The following is a 22,292-nucleotide window of genomic DNA, read 5'->3' on the forward strand; positions in this document are numbered from 1 at the left end:
CATCCCCAGCTATAGCTTCAGGAAAGAAGGAGACCAATGGAGACATAAAGACCCCATATGCACCCACTAGAAGAAGAGATGGGAAGAAGAAAGAATAAGAGCTCACTCAGCAATAGAAAGACCAACATGACTCCACCAGAATCTAGAGACCCAACACCAGCAAGACCTGAAAAGCACTACATAGACCAAGCAGAAGAAACATACCTTAAAAATTATTTTATGAAGATGATAGAAATTCTCTAGTTTCTTTAAGTGGACACTTAGTGCTATGAACTTTCCTTTTAGTATTGCTTTCAAAGTGTTCCATAAGTTTAGGTTTGTTGTCTTCATTCTCATTGAATTCTAGGAAGTCTTTAATTCCTTTTTGATTTCTTCTTTGATCCAGGAATGGTGCAATTGCTCATTATTCAATTTCTGTGAGTTTGTAGGGTTTCTGCAATTTGTCTTGTTGTTGAATTCTCACTTTAAATCAGGGTGGTCTGATAAGATGCATGCAGTTATTCCAATTTTTTGTACCTGCTGATGTTTGATATGTTGCCAAGTATGAGATCCATTTTTGAGAAATTTCCATGAGGTACTGGGAAGAAGGTATATTCTTTTGTTTTTTGGAAGGAATTTTCTATAGATGTCTGTTAAACCAATTGGGTCATAACTTCTATTTGTTACTTTGTTAAGTTTCTGTCTGGTAGTTTTGTCTAGTAGTGAGAGTGGAGCAATGTTAACGTCTCCCACTCTAAGTGTGTGAAGTTTTATATGTGATTTGAGTTTTAGTAATGTTTCTTTTACGAACTTGGATGTCTTCATATTTGGGACATAGATGTTCAGAAATGAGACTTCATCTTGGTTGATTTCTCATGTGATGATTATGAAATGATCTCCTTCATCTCTTTTGGTTAATTTTATTTTAAAGTCTAATTTGTTACACATTAGGATTTTCTTGGGTCCATTTGATTTGAAAATCTTCCCAACCCTTAACTCTGAAGTAATCTCTGTGTTTGAATCTGGGAGTGGTTGGTGGGGTTGCAGGGAAGGAGGGGAAAGAGGGAGAGCTGGGATTAACATGTGAAGCAAGCTTGTTTCTCATTTAATAAAAAAGATAAAAATATGTAACTCATCATTTTAAAATTTAAGATAATATAAAAACATCTTGAATAATAGAATATAATTGTCTCCTTAAATTTGAATGAGATTCTGGAATAACTTTTAGTTTGTCAGTCTGCGGAAGTGCAGGGCCAATCTATTCAGGGCTGTAGAGCTATCAGCAGCCACAAACAGTTGGGGAACCAACCAGGATCCCTCCTCATTCTCAGACTTAAAGTCTATGCCGAAGTATTGATGAAAACTACAATATGAAATACAATGTGTACTGTTTTATTGCTGTTGAAATAAGGAAGGAATATGTTTATTATACTTAGAAATAAACATTGTGAAAATAAACAACCAGAAAGATCTTATAAAATCATAAGGAAATTGAATAAAAGTTATGTTCATTAGTTGTACATTAACTTACTAAAATTGTCTTTAAAAAGGAAAATAATTTGTGTGGTAGTATTTATGGTTTTTAATAGAAAATGAATCCAGCTTTTATACAAGAAAATTAAGGTTTACTTATCTTATCATTTTACAATTTCTACAGACATATACTACATCATGTATTTCTGCTTAATTCAAAGTTAAAATCATGAGGTCTCTTTATAACTTGTTATATATAATAATTTATAAAATGAAAGATGTACAGATCATTTATTTACTCTTTTATATATAATTTTGTTGTCTGATAGTTTTTATTTTAGCTCGATTTTATATTACCTGCAATAATTTTTACAGAACATTATTTTTTATTCTGTTCTTGTTACATAGAGTTCTGAACATATCACGATATAGAGCATAAAATGTAATTGCTGTGGTTATTAGTTCCCCAACCAGAGAAACCTCAAGTAGATTCCTATTTATTTTCACTTCAGGAATTAAACAAATATTCAAAATAATTAACAAATAGGGAACATTTCCGTACACTAAATGAGAGAGACATTTGAATCAACAGAAGTGGTCACTCATATGAAATAGGATAGACTACTTGGAGGGAAGGCGTTAGGCCTCAGTAAGCACTGAAAAATGAGAACTATTTGAAGGCTTCTAGGGATCTTAAGAGTTTTCATAGATTTTAAATAATACTTACTGTTTAAAAATGCAAATAAAAAGATCTAACACATCAAAATTAATCATATCAAAAGTCCATAAAACTTAATTAATGTCTATGCTGTTGAAACCGGAATTTGGATCAGAAGATTTCAAGTTTTACTTTAAATTTTAACTTCTGTATTGAATATATATAAGGCATTAATCTCATACAATTTTTAAAGGGCTTGATTTTCTAATATTTTATATGAGTGTATATGTGTGTATTTGAATACGCATGTTCATGCAGATACCATGTCATGCTTGCTTGTATATGTGTGCAGGTATATATTATGGCATGAGTGGTGTGTGTGTGTGTGTGTGTGTGTGTGTGTGTGTGTGTGTGTTGTGTGAATTTTGGATTCTCATGCTGTGATTTGCTTATGGATGAATGTGGGATGATTGGGGGAGCACATGTATCAGCATGGTTGTGTTTGGAAGTGTGCCATAACATGATTTAATGTCTATGTGTGTGTGTGCATGTGTGTGTGTGTGCTAATGTATACTTATGTGTAAGAGGGTATGGGTGTGTGGGTACTTGTGCCGTGGCATGCTTGTGAATGTCATCGGTCATCACACAGAATCAGACGATCTTCTCAGCTTCCTGATACTTTTGCCTGTGCTTAGGACCCTTTTTCTCCTATTGGGATGCTCATCCAGCTTTTTTATAAGAACCATTTGCTTTCCACTTTCTGTTACATTAGCTCTATGACTGATAAAAGGATAGCCTCTCTGACACAGATGAGACCACCTAACCAGCCTGAGCATATCAGCACGGCAAGCCTCCTCTCAGGTCAAAGGCCATTCATTCCTTCAGGACTCACTGTCCTCATCTAGGGCACATTTTTTTTCATTTGCCCTGGATCTTGGAGCTGTTGGCTTCCACTGTGTAACTGGTATGTCTAAAACTACTGGATCTCAGCCATAGGCCCAGGACTGAAAAACTACCATAAGCACCCTGGGTCATATCATGAGACTTACCAGCCTACCAATTATGTGAGACTATTCCTTGTATGAAATTTCTTCTATGAATGAATATATATAAATTCTCAGTTCTGGCTTTTTAATGGACTTATTATAGTCTCCTAATTCTTTTCTAGTTTCTCACTCTTCTTACACATCTATCATCAAAACAACTTACTTCATTTTGTCTCTTCAAGGTAGAACTCCTTAAGCATTTCCTATGCATCAAAGTGGCTTCTCATCCATTGCAGGATAAAACACTTCTGCTAACAGAAAGCATCTCAATGATTCAAAGCAGATTTTCTGAGCCCAGGTTCTTCCACAATAGTGTTTCTCAATGGTCCTAATGCAGGAGCACTTTAATACATTGTCTTACGTTGTGGTTACCCCAAACATTAAATTATTTTCTTTGCTACTTCATAACTATAATTTTGCTACTTTTATGAATCATAATGAAAATGTCTGATCTGTAGGTTATCTGGTGTGCAACCCTTGTGAAAGTGCTTTTGACCTCCAAAGAAGTCCTGAACCACAGATTTAGAACCTAAGTAGTATTTTTTTTTCTGAAGCAGATCTCTTTGGCCATTCTTTCATACTTTCTGGAGAGTCCTTTCTTCCACTCCACCCTTGGTGACCCTCCCTTATACTCATCCAATTCTTACTCCTTTTAAAAATTCTATTTATTTTATGTCCCAGCTGCAGCCTCCCCTTCACTTTCCCTTCCCAGTCCCATTTCTTCATTCTCCCTCCCAGTCCATCCCTCCTTACTCTTCCATCTCCATCCTGAAAAGGGTACTAACTCCAACTCTTAATACTTGATTCATGTTACAATTCCACCTAGAGACCTCTGTAATTCATCTTGTTCCCCCTGTGTGTTATCTTTATTTGCAGATAGGGCACTAATACTTGATTTTTTACATCTTCATGTTTGGGCGAAATTACAAAATCCTGTAGGTAAGTGATTTCACTGATTGCCAAACACACAATGACCATGGTCTTTTCCCCAAAATTGTGTTTGATACGTGAGTGAACAAGCAGATTTAACATAGAAAAGCAATTTCAGGACTTTATCCAAACAGAATTAAAGTTTCTATGTTTTATAATTTATATCTGCCATGTCAGATCCACTCTGTTCTGTTCCTCCAGAGGCTCGTATTTTTACATTTTTGCTCTCTGGTCTCAGACTGGTTTCAACTGATATTAGATAGAAGGAAATGATTGGAAGATAGAAGTTAATTCAGGTTGGAGACTTATTCCATGGTACTTTCTAGGTCAAGCCTTGAATTGTCAAGTAAATGCATTCTCTTCCAAACGCTGTCTGTGGCTCTTGTCAAAGATCTGATATTTGCTTATTTCCCTTGTGCGTTTGGACAGAAATGACAACTACCTCTTCATGATTTTTCTGAGGACACTTGATTGCCTATTTCTGGCTGTATTATGTTTGTTCACACATTCATTTTAAAAAACTTCTCTTGGAAACAATTCTTATACAATATATTCTGAACCAGTGTCCTTCCCCCAGCTCCTCCCACATCCTACATGCAGAGTATCTTAGGAATCACTTTCTTAAACTTTCTAGTGTCTATGCTGTTAGACAGTACTAGCATACTCCTGCTGGGACTTTAGTTAATGGTATGGAGCTTTCTCCCTCACCTTCTGTAATTTGTCTTACAAATCCAACTTGAAATTATACTAACAACATAATTTAGAACTTAGATTGGGATTAATCAAATGCATGAGCCATACCAGTAAGGTTGCAGTAGGCAACCACATCATAAGAGACCTAAAACAATTTTATGATAATTGAGAACAGTTTGCAGTGTTAATGTTCTTTTTAGTTTAAAAATAGAATTTAAGTTGGCATAGAAACTACCAACAACATGAGAGACCCTGAGATCAGTTAGGACATTGAAGGTAAGAAGGGGAATTAAATTCATTATCTCATAATAATCTTACTGGGAAAACAATAGAAACATGGACAAGTTGAATGACTCAGGAATATTTTTAAATTTTGAAAGGTAAGATTATATTTTATCAATAATAATTAAAATTATTTAAGGATGGTTTCTTTTTTCCACATATATCTTGCATACATTTGACAGGACATTCAAAAGATATTCTTCTTAAATATGTCATTTAAGTTTGAAACAAAGTACATAAGATTTTCGTCCCTGTGTTTTACTGATATTTGCCACTCCGACATCACACACCTGGTTCTGTACCTGTAATATAGTAATTGAGATGACTGAGATGACAGAAATTGAAGAAGGTATCATACATGAGCTCTGTCCTTCTTACTCTACACATCTAGTGGAGTATTAGTGTCTTCAAAGGTCTCATATGAATATTCAAATTTACTGACTGAATTTCCTGAGAGGTTCTGTTCATTGCACAATGAAAAATTGCTGGACTCATCATGTGAGTTCGCACACAATGACAATTTCTTTTAGTATATGAAGAATTCTGACTTCCTTTTAATTTAGACATTGCATTCATCAGATAAACAGAGTAGTTACTGACAATTTCATATCTTGTAATTATCAGAACTACAAGTTTATCTAAAACAATGATGAATCATGAAACAGAGTATTTGAGGTCAGTAATAGCTTAGTACAATGTGAAGTATTTACTCATGTCTAGTGCCACCTTAGCGTATGTACAGAAGGTATGGATGCCATCACAAGGTGTGCCAAGCTGATTTCTAAGTGATTCCTTGTTCTGGTATCAGTGAATACATCTTCTTTCTCAAAAGAAATTTTAAACAATAAATGCTCACCAAGCAATACATTTTACAAAACACAGTCCAAACCAGACAGTAGTGACTCACATGTTTAATCCCAGCATTCTAGAGTAAAAGGCAGACACATCTCTGTGATTTTAAGATCATTCTAATCTACAGAGTGAGTTTAAGGACAGTCAGGGCTAAATAGAAAAATCCTGTCTCAAAAAACAAAACATAGTCCAACTATATATTACATCATGTATGATTCCTACACACTGACAGTCGCTCCTTACGCACTTATAAAATTTCTGTCTGAGAACAAAGTCTACTGATTGTTCTTTGGTAGGGCTGTATCGATAGACATCCTTCTAGACTACTCTTATCTGACCCACTAATGACGGCATATTGGTGGGCTCATACATCCATCAGCCTAGTATCATTCCATAGTGTAGGGAGACATCTTACATACAACACAACACATGTATGTAGATGTATGGGGCATAAAAGAGCTGGTGCGAAGGAGACGTACCCCCTCTGGGTTCCAGTTGCATCATTGGAGAGCAGTGTGTGGACCTTTGGTTCTCGGCTTTCTTAGATTCTCATGTAAGTGGCTTCTCCCTCAATGAAATATCATAGGACATCCCTACTTTGTGTAGCTTTATATTTCCATGATATCATAGTCTACAAAACTTTTAAGTAATAAATAAAGGATATAAATGTGCATGTAAATTTCTGCTCTAATAGAGTGAACTATGGCAATATAATATCATTTGGCTTCAGATTACCTTACAGAGTCTAGCTCACAGTTGTTGAACTGTAGTCATGTCTGGAGAACTATGGAGTATGATAGTCGTTGATACTTTTTCAAGTGAAATTCATTCTTCATTGATAATTTACCTTCAAGACGTTCTTGATATGACTACAAGTAGATATGTTACATTACTTAGAGTGAGTTCCTATGAGCCCAAGTGTCTGATCAACTCTATTCTAGAAATAGATTATTTTTATGAAAATTCTGGCTTTCCAGATAAAGAACAATAGAATGTTATTTCTGAATGAGGAAAAATAAAACTACTCTGCAGATGTGAAATGTGTTTCTGCTTTCTAGAAATTGTAAAAAAAAAGTTAACAGCTTTAGTATTGATCAAAATAATTGTATTTTTCCAAATTATTGCATACTTGTCAAGAATTATTACACTGTATGTTTTGGTATAGTCCATAGTTAAGGAACAATTTGGAATAAAATTCAGGATATTTTTTAAAAGGGCCAGAGAGTAATGTATAATACATGAGAGTCATATATTTGCAGTAGCTATTATATTTGCCTTTGAGACCTGAGAGTAACCATAAACAAAGAAATAGAAAAGGTGTGGCTGTGTCCAATAAACTTTTATTTGTAAACACATAGCAAAGTCATATTTGATTCATAAGCCATCATTTCATACAGACTCAGATCAAATGTAATGATTCTGTCTGTTCTTGCATATATAATTCAGTATCCTTTGCCTACCAGTTACAGGACATAAATGTTTCCTTCCTTGGATTATCTTCTTAAGGAAGTGTACCAATGAAGCACACTGGTAAATAATGATATTCATTCATGCACTGCAACCTGACAACTCCTAAGTATGAAGTTGGGGTTGCAGTGAGGGAATATTTTAGTAACTTATCTTATAGTTTTAATTTGTCTAATTTCTTTATAATTTATATAAAAATATAATAGCTGTATAAATAAGCATAACTAACTAGAAAGATAAGAATTTAATCCTTGTATTGAAATACACACAAACAGGTGGATATATTTTATTTAATAGTATTCCACTAATTTCTTGTTTCCATAGTGTAGGAAATATGTGAGATTCAATAACTGATCCCTCTCCAACCCAGAAAATGAAGCTTAAAAGCTATGGATTGTAACACATAGTATCACGGTATATAAAGTTATTGCAACACCAAGTAACACAGTAGACAGATATTATATGAAGTGATTCAAACGCAGATGGAAATTTTAGAGCATACTAATTGATTAAACACTTCTGAAAATGGGGTAGGATACAATTCTAGTGGATGTAAGTTCACTCAGAAATGCTTCTACCTTCCAGATAACTGTTTTGATAGGGATCACACTAGGGCATGAAATTGAGTAGAGAGATTGTTAATGGGTCAACTAAGGGGGAAAGTTATAAATATTATTCCACATGTAATATTGCAACATATATGGGATAAACTCTAAAATCACTTCATACAAACCAGTGTTGATTTTGTCACAATCATATATCATAAGCATTTTAACTGTCAAATACCATTTAAAAATTTTAATCTTTAAAAAATTCACATATCATTTCTTGGTAGATCTATGCTTGTCCATACATCCCAGCAAATTCTCTCCAGGGAGAAAAGTATATCTAACATAAGATGTATACTTTTGTAACAAGTCTTTCTCTGTCCCTCCAGCCAGCTCCCAAATAACAACATGGAGACTTATTAATTAGGAAAGCTTGACTTTAGCTTACACTTGTTTTTAACTAGGTCTTTTTTTTTTTGAGAAAGGTTTTCTCTATGTAAGCAAGCTGGTCTCAAGTTCACAGAAATCTACCTGCCTCTGCCTCCAGAGTTCTGGGATTAAATGTGTATACCACTACCCTGCTTAACTACCTCTTATAACTTAAATTAACCTGTTACTATTAATCTATGTTCTGTTACATACTGGCCATCCTGCTTTCTCCTTGTCTCCTCATGTCCCTTGCTTTCTTCTTCTCTGAGTCCTCTCTGTTCCTGGAAGTCCTGCCTAGCCTCTTCCTCACTATTGACCATTCACTTTTTTATTATACAAATCACAGCAATGCATTTTCACAAAGTGTGCAACTTTCCCACAGCATGAGTTTTTCTAAAATTAGTATTCTATTGGACTTAAAAATAATAAAGCATTGATATTTCTAAAACTAATGAGAAGATTTAGGACTGCAACACAGAAGAATGGGTTAACAAACATGTTAGGGTTACAATCGCTGCATACATTGGCTACTAAAAAGATTTAATATTTGAAAATATTGATGAAAAAGTCTTAACTGTGGTAGTTGGTTACACAAAAATTAATATTTCCTTTGTATTTCAATTTTTAACATATAATATTGAATGATTACATCCCACTATTTTTAATTTTCTCTGAGGCAATTGTTGTTAGGCTTGTTTCCTTACTTCTGGAATGTATATGTGTGCATGCATGTGCGTATTAAGGTAAAGGGATCATTACTAGATTTTACATCAGGCAAATGGAGATGGTGGAAATTGAAGATTTGTTAATTGATGTATTTTATTTAATCATATGTGTCAGAATGCTTTAAAATCCAAGATTTTTACTATGGGAAATTTAAAAAATATACAAAATTTCCAAGATGAGGTTGATAATTTTAGTAGAAAGTTACACATTTTTTTCTGGTAAACTTTAAGTAACTAGGATTTTATAAGGGATCTACATAGGGCTGTGTTGATGGATTTCTTCATTTACCTCATTTTCAGAACTTAACTTCTGGCATTCTTTTCATTAAGAGGAGTCAGTACCTGCCTCCTTCACTTTCTCATTCCAACTTCTGTCTATTGTCTGGTGTAATCTGCTCACAGCCCTATCCCTCAAATATCATGAGTTCAGAATGCATGTACTTTTTAATGTACATGAGTAGTAAATCAGCCAAAATTATACATATTGCTTTCTGGAGGTAGAATAACTTGATTGTGTTCTTAGGTCTTTAATTTTCAAATTCAGTCACCTCCTAAGAACTATTCTAAAATAATGCCATCAGCACGTCAGTCATTGCATTTTCAATTCATTTATGAAAACTATTATGGAATATCCTCTTTTAAAAACCCTATATGCTTAAATGATATTAGTGCTTAGATATACTGGTTTATTTTTTCTTATTATTTTCTCAATTCCTTTAATATCTTATTTTCAAATATTTTGTTTTAAAATTCTTAAGTGTGTTTTTTAAGCACATAATCTGGTCATTCCTACCACTTCAAATTGCATTTGTTTGAAATAATAATCTATTATTCAAAATAATAGTTGATATGTATATATATACACATATATTGTATTTCAAAATACTAACCTTTCACTGAATTGATTAAACGCATATAATATGACTTTGAAGTATTTTGAAAACCGGGCTATAGAAAATCAATTGAATTATTTTCGTTGTTTGGTAATGTTGCATCATTTTTCAAAAACAAAGATTATCCTGTGACCCTTGCCAATAAATAGAGTTAGTAGAAAGTATAAGCTGCATAAAGGAATCAATAATAAGAAAGATTCTAAAACAAAGGAAAGTAAGTGGGTTAATTTGGCAAATAAGATTTAAACAATTGTTTTGGCTATCAGGAACAAATAGGAATTTCAGAGATATTCATTTCATCTTTTCATTTTTTATTTACATTTTTATACAAGGGATGAGACGCATAACCCAGTTCCAAATAACAAAATTTATGTCCTTTTATCTGTATTAGTTCATTACAAACAACAAACCATTAAAAATTATCACAATTATTCTTAAGGCATTCATTTCTTCCCTGGAGTAAAATGTCTTATTAAGACAATCAGAGACAAGTTTTTCCAATTAATTGATTATTTTCTTACGTCTATAATCTCAAATCTGTCAGTATTTTGTTGAAAGATGTATAGAAAACACTTGTACAAAGTCACCATTTCAAGAAGCTAAAGTAGCAGGTGGAAAGCAGTCATAGAGGGCTTTCAGGGACAATGCAATATACACAAATGTTTACAAGGACCAGCAACACTATATCCCTAGAAATAATCAGATTTGGAAAATGAAACCACTAGGTCACATCTGTGTACATGAAAGTACTTTTTAGTCTATACACAGTTTCAAGACAAAAATTTGAGAAGATTGAGTTACTGCTAAAATTTTCCTTCTTTCATATTATTCAAGGATCCATAAATTTAAAAAAAACAAACACTAATCTAATATTTTAATCAATTAATTACCAAAACACTGTTAGATATATATTGCACAAATGATATAAAGTAATAAGTTACTAGGGACCTTATATCTTGTTGTAAATCCCACTTCCTCTTCCCTTGCTTACTCCTCTGTACCTCATCAACTCCCTATTCCATCCACTTTCTGCTCCCCAGGGAGGGTGAGGCCTTCCATTGGGAATCTTCAAATTCTGCCATATCATTTGGAACAGGATCTAAGCCCTCCCCTGTGTGTCTAGGCTGAGAGAGTATCCCTCTATGTGGAATGGGCTCTCAAAGTTCATTTGTATACTAGGGATAAATGCTGATCCACTACCAGAGGCCACATAGATTGCCCAGGCCTCCTAAATGATACCCATGTTCAGGGGGTCTAGAATAGTCCTGTGCTGGTTTCCCAGCTATCAGTCTGGGTTCATGAGCTTCCCCTTGTTCAGGTCAGCTGTTTCTGTAGGTTTCCCCAGCCTGGTCTTGACCCATTTGCTCATCACTCTTCCCTCTCTGCAACTGGATTCCAAGAGTTTTGCTCAGTGTTTAGCTGTGGATGTCTGTTTCTGCTTCTATCAGGTACTGGATGAAGGTTCTAGGATGGCATATAAGGTAGTCATAAATCTCATTATGAGGAAGGACATGTAACATATCCTCTCCACTATTGCTTAGATTGCTAGGTGGGGTCATCCTTGTAGATCTCTGGACATGTCCCTGGTGCCAGATTTCTCTTTAAACCTATAATGGCTCCCTCTAATAAGGTATCTCTTTTCTGCTCTCTATTCTTTCCCCAACTGAATCTTCCTGCTTCTTCATGTCCTCCTCTCCCCTCCACTTCTCCCCTTCACTTTTTTCTAACTCCCCTCCCCCCATGCTCCCAATACCATCTTGATCCTGTCAGAATGGCTAAAATCAAAATCGCCAATGACAGTTTGTGCTGGAGAGGGTATGGAGAAAGGGGAACACTCTGCCACTGCTGGTGGGAGTGCAAACTCATACAGCCACTTTAGAAATCAGTATGGCAGATCCTCAGGAAAATGGGAATCAGTCTACCACAAGATCCAGCAATTCCACTCTGAGGTATATACCCAAAAAATGCACATTCATACAACAAGGACATCTGTTCAACTATGTTCATAACAGCATTATTTGCAATATACAGAACCTGGAAGCAATGTGGATGCTCCTCAATGGAAGAGTGGATAGAAAAAAAATGTGGTACATTTACACAATGGAGTACTACACAGTGGAAGAAAAAACCTAACTGAATCTTAAAATTTGCAGGCAAATGGATGGAACTAGAAGAAACCATCCTGAGTGAGGTAACCCAGTCACAGAAACACAAACATGGTCTGTACTCACTCACATATGGATTTTAGACATAGAGCAAAGGATTACCAGCCTACAATCCACCACCCCAGAAAAGCTAGGAAACAAGGAGGACCCTAAGAGACACACACATGGTAATACTCAGGAGAAAGGAAAAGGAAGCTATAAATTTCTAAACACTTATTAGCAAATCCATGTAAAGACAGAATTCCGTTTCAGAGCATGGTAAGAATATGTTACATATTTTTATTTAAATGTAGACACAAAGATGGATAGTACATAGTTCATAGTTTGTTTTTGTTAAAGATAGTATAATATCTTACCTAAACCCTGCAGTTATAGCAGATGCTGTAGGATCCAGATAGACAGAAATAATTATACCTCCCAGAAGCACAAATGTAATAACACTGGATTGCCAAAATTATTAAAGACAAAATATGAAGTCCTGTAAGCATGACAATTTTCTATTTAAAATTTGCATTTTTATGATATTTTTCTTGTACTTTTATTTTTAAATTTTAAGAATTACTTGTAGTCATAGAATCAAAAATGAAGACTTCTAGATTTTAAAAATTCTTGTCCTTGGTTAGATTTGTTATTTTCTTTGTGGTCAATTACTAGATTGATTATCTTTTTAGTATCCTATGTATATATTAATATTTCATGGACATTCCTTTAATCTATTTATTTTTATTTGTTATACAATAAAGCAATAGCAGGCCTTTACCTAATTTTAGGAATGCTTATGCTTCCTAAGATGTATATTTTATTTGTCTATTATTTATTTAATTAATATTTTAGTTGTTTTTGCATCTTTGGTTGTCTCCCATGTCAACAAAATGAGTCCCAGTTTCTCTATATGAGAGAGAAAACCTTCACACCCTCATTTATTTCAACCTCCCTTTGAGCCTTCATATCCAACCTATTATGAAATGATTCAAACTAGAAGACTATGTAGTTCACCGTACTTGGCAGGAGTTCTATATATCTCTGGTTTCCTTTCACTTTCCATAGTATATTGCCTAAATGAATCTTCAATCAAAATGCAAAACAAATTGTAACAACAAATACTAAGTACCTACAATGAGTTTATTTTTAGCTGACTAACATAATGGTAAAATAAATAGTGATAACAATAATGGCAATAATTGTATCAATTACATATTCTGAAATCAGTATACTTTGTGAAGTGCCACATTGAATCAATAAATGTATATATTGTTTATTTTTCTCCTTTTGTACTAATAAGTAAAAACTACTGTCTTGGAAATTTTCAAGAACAAATTGCAATGAACTATATTTAACCTGTTGTGCAATAAATCTCTTGAACTTACTCCTTCTAAGGGAAATTTTGTTTTCTTGGATAAACTTCTGTTCAACACTACCCACCCTGATCAGTCCTGGTAATGAGCATTCTATTTTAATGTCTATGTGTTTAAATTAAATTTCATGTCTTAATGAGTGAGATCATGTGACATTTGTCATTTTCTGTATGACTTATCTTAATTAATATCCTCAAGCCCATCAATGTGCCACAAATGACTATCCATTTTATGGGAAAATAATCTTTCATTATATGTGTATTGAAGCATGATCCTAATTAGTCTTATCAATAAAAACATGGAGTCAGATATCAGTAAAAACTCAAAGATCAGAGAAGCAGAGCAGCTGCCAACAGATACTTTTCAAGTCTCCAAATCTTGATACTGAAAGGGCCAAATCCTGTCCAGCCCCCTCATTTTCACTTACTCTCTCCACCTAGACTTATCACTTCCTGTCTACTATCTGTACAGACCTCCAGACCTCTATGATTAACTAGTGGCTAGCTCCACCCTCTGATCTCCAGACCAGCTTCATTTGTTACAACAAAACCAAAATATCATACAACAGTATATTATATATTTAATATTTCACTTTGGGTCAAAAGCAATGTTAATATTTTTGTGCTGGTGTAATGCCTCCATACCCTTTATAAGGGATTGCTGGATTATATGATAGTGCTGATTTAGTTTCTTGAGGAGCTTTTCATAAGGCTGTGTCAATCAATTCTGCAAAAAGTGAACTAGAGCCACTCCTCACTTCATGTCAAATAGTCATTTTTGCAGTAATCTTTCTGACAGTTATGCAGTGATATTTGAATATGGTTTTAGCTTACATTTCTTATTCATTAGAAATGTATAGGAATCACTTCTAATATGCCTGGTACTCATTTGTATGTCTTTTGGGAGACAGCTAAGTGATTCTTCCCATTTTTGTAGCCAGGTTCCCCTTACAATCTGCCTTGTTTATCAGCCTTAAGTATTTTTCATTTTATGCTTTTTAGATGTGTGGTTTTCAAATATTTTCTCTTATTCCACAAGCTGCTTTTATATTTTTTGCTTCCTTGGCTGTGTAGAAAATTTTTACTCCTGTTGGTCAATTTTTGCTATTGTTAATGGCGTTTATTTAGTTCCTGTTGAAAAATTGCTTCCTGAATAAATTTCAGGTTTTATTCTTTCTCTAATAGCAGAGGTAAAATTTTGGGTCATATATTTACTTAAGCGTAAAGATTCTGCCCTCAGCTTTATGTATAATGTGAGGTATGGAATTAACTTCATCTGCTAACATGTGGATATCTAGTGGTCTCTAAATATTTATTTTTAAAGGTCTTCCCTCTACTGCATGTTCATGGCATATTTATAAAATAACTAAAGGACTACAAATATATGAATTTATTCCCAGTCTTTTCTTCTTTTCCTTAGTCTATATAACTGTTTATAGTCCAACACTATGCCTTTGAAGTACATTTTGTTTTCAAATACTATGATACCTCCAGCTTTGTCTGTGTTTCTGTTTTGTCTCAGATTTTGATTTAAATATGCATATGAATTGGATAAATATTATTTCCATGAAAAATGTTGCTGAAATTCTGATGGAGAACATATTATATCTTCAGATTCTTAGACAATATGGATATTTAACACTGATAATATTTCTAATTTATATGTACTAAATAACCTTATTTATTTGTCTTCTTCAATTTCTGACCTCTAATTCAATTGGCCTTGGATATCATTCCACTTCTCTCTATTTTAAGCACAGATGCATGTTTAGGTAGATTGACACATGGGGTAATTTTTGTAATGTAATCATTTGTTTCTAACTGACTGTGGATTCTGGAGAGAGATTAATCCTGCTTATACAGCTTTTATCTAAATTGTTGTCCTAGAACGGACACCAAGAATTGGTAAGGAAAATAGAATCCTCACCTAGGAAATTAGACTATATGAGCATGTTACAGTGATGCCTTATTATTTGCTTTAGCATTGATGTGCCCCTAATACCTGATGTAAAGACAAGTGGGGACATACTTGCTTCCTCATGGTTTCATAGGTCCAGTATGGTGGGAAAGATGTAGTAAAGCAGATCATAGTGAGAGGAGAGTGGCAAAGGCTGTTCATTTCACAACAGACAGGGAAGCCATGTGCTGATGTATTATTTAGGATTTATTAAAGCTTGCCTGAGGGTTCAGAATGCAAAACTAGCCATAAGCCATAGACCCAGGTGATAGTGGCACACACCGTTAATACCAGGACTCAAGAGAGGAGTATATGGATATCTATTATTTCATGGCCACACTAAGCAACCTGAAATTAATCCAATCTAAAAGAGAAACAGCTCACATAAAGGTGATCTCAGCACTTGGGATCACATGCCTTTAATCCCAGCACTTGTGGCATATAAGATAGGAGCAGATATTCAGTCTGGGATTTTGGTCTCCAATGACATTTGGGTGATTACTCTACAGCCAAGAAGAGGGCAGAGTAGAAGAGCTACTGGCTCAGATGGTTTGCTTCTCTGGTCTTTCAGCATGAACCTCAATATCTGTCTCTGAGTTTGTATTATTCATAGTACAAATCCATGCATAAGGGTGAACCAGAACAATAGCTGTCTCATTGGAGGGCTTGTTTTTACTAGCTCACTATCTCTAGCAAGGATTTGTCTTCTAAAGCTGGGCTTTCCCTCCACAGCTGCACAAGTTAGCACCTTCATCTGGAGGAAAGTTTTCAAAACATGAAGCTAGGAGACATTTTAAATTCAAACTTTAAGAGATGCCATGGGCATGTCAAACTTCTTGGGCAATGGGCAAATTCAATTGAGTCAGAAAAAAATTAATATCCAGCAAAATGTTGAAACAAATTTTTGACTAATTTCTTTCATTGTGAGTCTCTGAGCTTCTGCATCACCATTGCTTTTGCCTGAAGACTTGGTTACATTGTAAAACTGTCAATTATCAATGCTCACTATGCTTTCCAGAATTCTCTAAACACCACTGCCTTTAGTTGGGTAACAAGCATAGATGGAATTTTCCCAATGTTGGTCTGGAATGATGCACAGCCACAGGTGGGTGTACATTTGTTTTCCACTTTAAGCAAAAATAAAGGTATAAGAAAGGTGAACTCAGAATACGTTCTCAAACTGGTACAGGAGACCGCTGCTTCCTGAACATAACACCAGTAGCACAGACAGTGAGCTCAACAATTAATAAATGGGACCTCCTGAAACTGAGAAGCTTCTGTAAGGCAAAGGACACAGTCAGCAAGACAAAAAGGCAACCCACAGATTGGGAAAAGATATTCACTAACCCCACATCTGACAGAGGGCTGACCTCCAAAATTTACAAAGAACTCAAGAAGCAAGTCTCCAAAACACCAAAGGATTCAATTAGAAGGTGGGGTACAGAGCTAAATAGAATTCACAATACAGGAGTCTAAAATGGCTGATATATAAATAAGAAAGTGCTCAAATTCCTTAGCTTAGCCATCAGGGAAATGAAAATCCAAACAACTCTGAGATACCATCTTATTCCTGTCAGAATGGCTAAAATCAAAAACACCAAAGACAGCTGATGCTGGAGAAGATGTGAAGAAAGGGGACCACTCCTCCACTGCTGGTTGGAGTCCCAACTCCTATAGCCACTTTAGAAATCAGTATGGAGATTCCTCAGGAAAATGAGAAACAGTCTACTACAAGATCCAGCAATCCCACTCTTAGGCACATACCCAAAAGATGCTAATTCATACAAGGACATCTGTTCAATCATGTTCATAGCAGCATTATTTATAATATTCAGAACCTGGAAGCAACGTAGATGCCCCTCAACTGAAGAGTGGATAGAGAAATTGTGGCACATTTACACAATGGAGTACCACTCAGCAGAAAAAAATGGAATCTTCAAATTTGCAGGCAAATGGGTGACACTAGAAGAAACCATCCTGAGTGAGGTAACCCAGTCACAAAAAGACAAACATGGTATGTACTCACTCATATATGGATTTTAGACATGGAGCAGGGGATTGCAAGCTTATAATCCCATTGCCATAGAGTCTGGAAATCAGAGAGGACCCTAAGAGAGATATGCATGTTACCACAGAGAAGGGGAATGGGACAGGATCTCCTGAGATGATTGGGGGCATGGGGCAAGGTAAGAGGGGGCAAGGAAAAAAGGGGTTAGAGGATGGGAGAGGAGGACGTAGGGGAGCATGAAGATTGTGCCGGGGGAAGAATTGAGAGCAGGATGAGAGATACCATAATAGAGGGAGTCATTATATGTTTGAGGAGAGATCTGATGAGATTTCCAGAGATCTACAAGGATGACACCAACTGGCAATCTAAGCAATAGTGGAGAGGCTACCTTAAAAGACCTTCCCCAATAATGAGTTTGACAACTACCTTATATGTCATCCTAGAGCCTTCATCCAGTGTGCCTGATGGAAGCAGAGGCAGACACCCACAACTAAACACTGAACTGAACTCCTGGAATCCAGTTGCAGAGAGGGAGGTATGATGAGCAAAGGGGTCAAGACCAGGCTGGTGAAACCCACAGAAACAGCTGAACTGAACAAGGGGGAGCTCATGGACCTCAGACTGATGGCTGAGAGGCCAGCATGGGACTTATCCAGAGCCCCTAAATTTGGTGTCAGTGAAGAGACCTCAGGAAATCTATGGGGTCTAGGGTAATCGATAAGCATTTATCCCTGGTATTTGAATGGAATTTGGGAGCCCATTCCACATGGAGGGATGCTCTCTCAGTCTGGACACATAGGGGAGGTCTTGCCCTGGATGATATGACAGACTTTGGAGATTCCCCATGGAGGACCTCATCCTCCCTGCAGAACAGAGTGGGGATTGGGTGGGGGGGCTGGAGGGGCTGGGGAGGAGAGGAGGTTGAGGGAGCTGGTATTGACATGTGAAGCATGCTTGTTTCTAATTAAAACAAAAAAATACATTAAAAAAATGATATAGCCAGGTAACGCACACCTTTAATCACAGTGCTCGGGATGAAGAGGCAGGTGGAATTTTGTGAGTTCAAGACCAGCCTGATTTACAGAGTGAGTTCCAGGACAGCCTCCAAAATAATACAGGGAAACCCTGTCTTGAAAAACCATAAAAAAAGAAAAGAAAAAGTAAATGATCTTATAAAAAAGAATATGTTCTCATTTTTCCTCAGACACTTAAGGGAATTGATGCATGGTTTACAGTAATTCTAAGCTTGCTTCCTTGCTAAACACTATAAACATTCTCTAAATTTTATCTTATTTTCGTTTTTCAAGACAAGGTTTATCTGCGTTCTGGCACTATCTCTGTAGACCAGACTGACCTTGAACTCACAGAGATCCACCTGCCTCTGCCTCCCAAGTGCTGAGATTAAAAGCATGCACTAACACTGCCTGACTCTACATTCTATTTTTAAAATTATTTTATACATATACTTTTCTAAGTTATTTGTCGTTTTATTATTTTTTAATTTTATTATTTTAATTTTAAATAGCTTGCTTCACGTGTCAATCCCAGTCTCCCTCCCCTCCTCCCACATACCCCCTCTATCCCCCCCAGCCTCTCACCCTATTGCCACTTCCTTCCACATAGGGGATATCTAGAGTCTGTCATTTCACTCAGGGCAGGGGCCAGGCACTTCTCTAATAGTCTAGGCTGAGAGAGCATCCCTCTTTGTGTTATGGACACACGAAGTCCGTTTGTATGACAATGATAAACACTGATCTACTGCCAAGGCCCCCATAGGATCGTTTTATTTCTAATTGCTAATTTAAAAGCACAGAAGATTATTGTACTTTGATATTCACTTAGCCAAAATACATTTTCCAGTATATAATATCAAATATCTTCCACAATGTTAATTTAACTTAAGGGAAAACATGTCACATCAGGACATCTACAATTACTTGGAATTTACAGGTTTATACTCACCAAGAATAATCATTGAAAGGTAAAGTTTTATTTGATAGGAATTCTATGCTGCTACTTTTTTTCCTTAAAAAAGAAAGTAATCACATTTACAAGTGTGTAATTAATTTTGTGCTTTTTACAGAGGATTTTCGAATGAAAGACAGTGGCTGTGCTTGCCATGGTGCCCAGAAGGATGCTTCTATTTTGCCAAAAAATGTTCTGCCACTAATGTGCAGCCTGTTGACAAACTGCTGTTTATATGTTGTCCCTGTGAAGCCAAGTCAATTGTTTCACTGTGGGAATCTGGCTCAGCACCAGGCAGTGTCTGTGTCACTGCAGACAGACATGCTTGAGGAAGGGAAAGCTCAGACCCACTTTTATCTCACATCTCCCTTTATTTAATCAAAGTTTCAAGAATATATGAAAATTACTGATGACCATACATTCTTATAACATGTAATTCTGAGGATTTACACAAATGCTTGAAATTTGATTTCTTTACTTGCCACTTAAGAGGTACTTATAAATGATGGCTAGGTATATGCTAGGTTACAAATTCTACCTTGTATAATTTTATCATTAAAAATTAATAAAGGAGTGGCTGCATAGGTCCTATTTATTCCCTACATTGATGATGGTCTTGCCAGACAATTTTTCTTCTAGAAAACATTTGATAATGTCTAGAGAAATGTTTTCTTTCACAGTTGTGGTGAGGTAGATGGGGATCAGTGATCCTGTTTGTGCAGGACCCATTTCCACAGTAGAGGATGATCAAGCCCCAAATGGCAAGAGTGTCACTGCTGAGACTCTCCTCTGCATTTTAAACACTTGAAGGGCATAAATTATTGCCTTAAGACTGGACAAATTATTAATACTTACAGACTAATGAGTTTGATGGGAAATTAAGGATGCAATAAGCTAGTGTATGATAATAGAATATGTAACTGGCATAGTTGCAGAAGAAAACTGAAGGCAGAAGAAGGGAAAACAGTTACTATCAAGATAATCAGGAAGGACGAATATATGGAAAAAACAAATAATGAGTAGTACAACCAAAATACCAAAAGCAATTATGTGCTGAAAAAAATCTCCTGTTACTGATCAAAAATATGTATAAAGATCTTGATTTTAAAAACAAAAGCAAAAACAAGACAAAAAATTATGTGCGTGTGTGTGTGTGTGCATGAGATACACACAAAATAGTTCAAAATGTTTAAAGAAGTATTAACATACCCCGGGGCAGATAACGTTACTTCTGTATAATTACTATTGAGTAATACATATTTAAGTCCTAAATATTATTATATCTAGAAAAAACATTGTAAATCACTCAAAATAACAACTCATATAGGTAATATAAAAATAACTTACCCATGGCTAATCAAAAATCCTTGAAATGTACATGAGAGATCCTGAAAAACTATACAAGGAGAGGGACAAATCAGCCAGCATAATTGATCAAAAATTATTCTGTTAAAACATTTTTCAATTTCCAAATCCATACAACATATAAAGCCAAGAATGAGACCCAACTTAAGAATTATGGACTGAGGACACTCCTGCATCAACGTAGGCTCATTGCTTTAAAACAAATATGTAGTGCTTTCAGTCTTGAAAATAAGGCTAAACTTGAGAAATATATGAAGAAACTATACATTTCTGTCAATTTTGCTATGAAAATAAAACTATTCTAACAGACTATATTTTGAAGAAGGAAACTTCAATAAGACCCCATGAGTGAAAATATATCAACAATTAAATATATACATATAATTTATTCTGAAATATTTAATTTATCATAGATATTAAATTATATCAATGTGGTGGTTCAATATAAATGGATCTTTTCATCATAATAGTAATCCAGTGGTTTATATCAGAAATTCAAACTCAGGTGTTGGCTGTACAACACCAACCTCCAGAAGTGACATCTAATAGCCACTCAGTTATTTGCATTTGCCATTAATATTACAGACTTTGTTCAGTATCCCAATGAATGTTAGAAAAGTTTTCACAGATGAGACTGATGACAGGCTAACTAACATTATCTTACCTAGTTGTTCTCATTGATGGAATTAGTGGTGGTCAGAAGAGATGAATAGACTATTAGCTAAATATGATAGGCTAAAATATTATATACAGAATGTTCCTCAAGCATGAGTAAAATACAAAAAAATAGTATCCACACACTTAGGGATGCAAATATACATAGCAGATAAGGTGAGCTAAATTTTTGCAATGACTTTTGATAACATCCAAAACAAAACAGAGGAAATGTCATTTTTACATACTACTTGGCATGGTAGGAGTGTGAGGTCAGCTCTTGACATTGCTTTCACAGAAAGCCACCAGGAGGTGGGATTGGGTGTGACAACCTCCAAGTTCATCCCCATTGGCATACTTTCTCCAAAACTCCACCTCCTAAAGTCCCCACCTTCTTCACAAACTACCCTGCCAACTGGGGACCAAGTGTTCAAACACAGGGGTCATTGGGTGGTATTTCATATTCAAACCCCAACAGATAGCAAGTTTTCTTATCCATAGACATTTCAGGAAACCCTAATCAATAGTTTTTTATTGAAATTTTCAGTGTTTAGCTTTCTGTATATTTATTCAACAAAATTGTCACAAGGGCAGAACATGATATTATGAGCTGGATGGATAGATGTGCCTTTTTTATACTTTGTATTTGGTTAACAGGTAATTCTAGCATTTACTAAATTGTGTATACAAGTAACTGAAGATGGAGGTTTATGTCCTGCCTAGTCCCACAGTCACTTTGCCCCAAATAACACATGGATGCTATATTAATTATAAAACGGTTTGATCGATGGCTAGGGAGTCTTACTGGCTAGCTTTCTCTTAATTATTAACCCGTTTCTATAAATCTAA

Source organism: Mesocricetus auratus, unplaced genomic scaffold (assembly GCF_017639785.1).
Source record: "Mesocricetus auratus isolate SY011 unplaced genomic scaffold, BCM_Maur_2.0 Super-Scaffold_6730, whole genome shotgun sequence".
Taxonomy (NCBI): domain Eukaryota; kingdom Metazoa; phylum Chordata; class Mammalia; order Rodentia; family Cricetidae; genus Mesocricetus; species Mesocricetus auratus.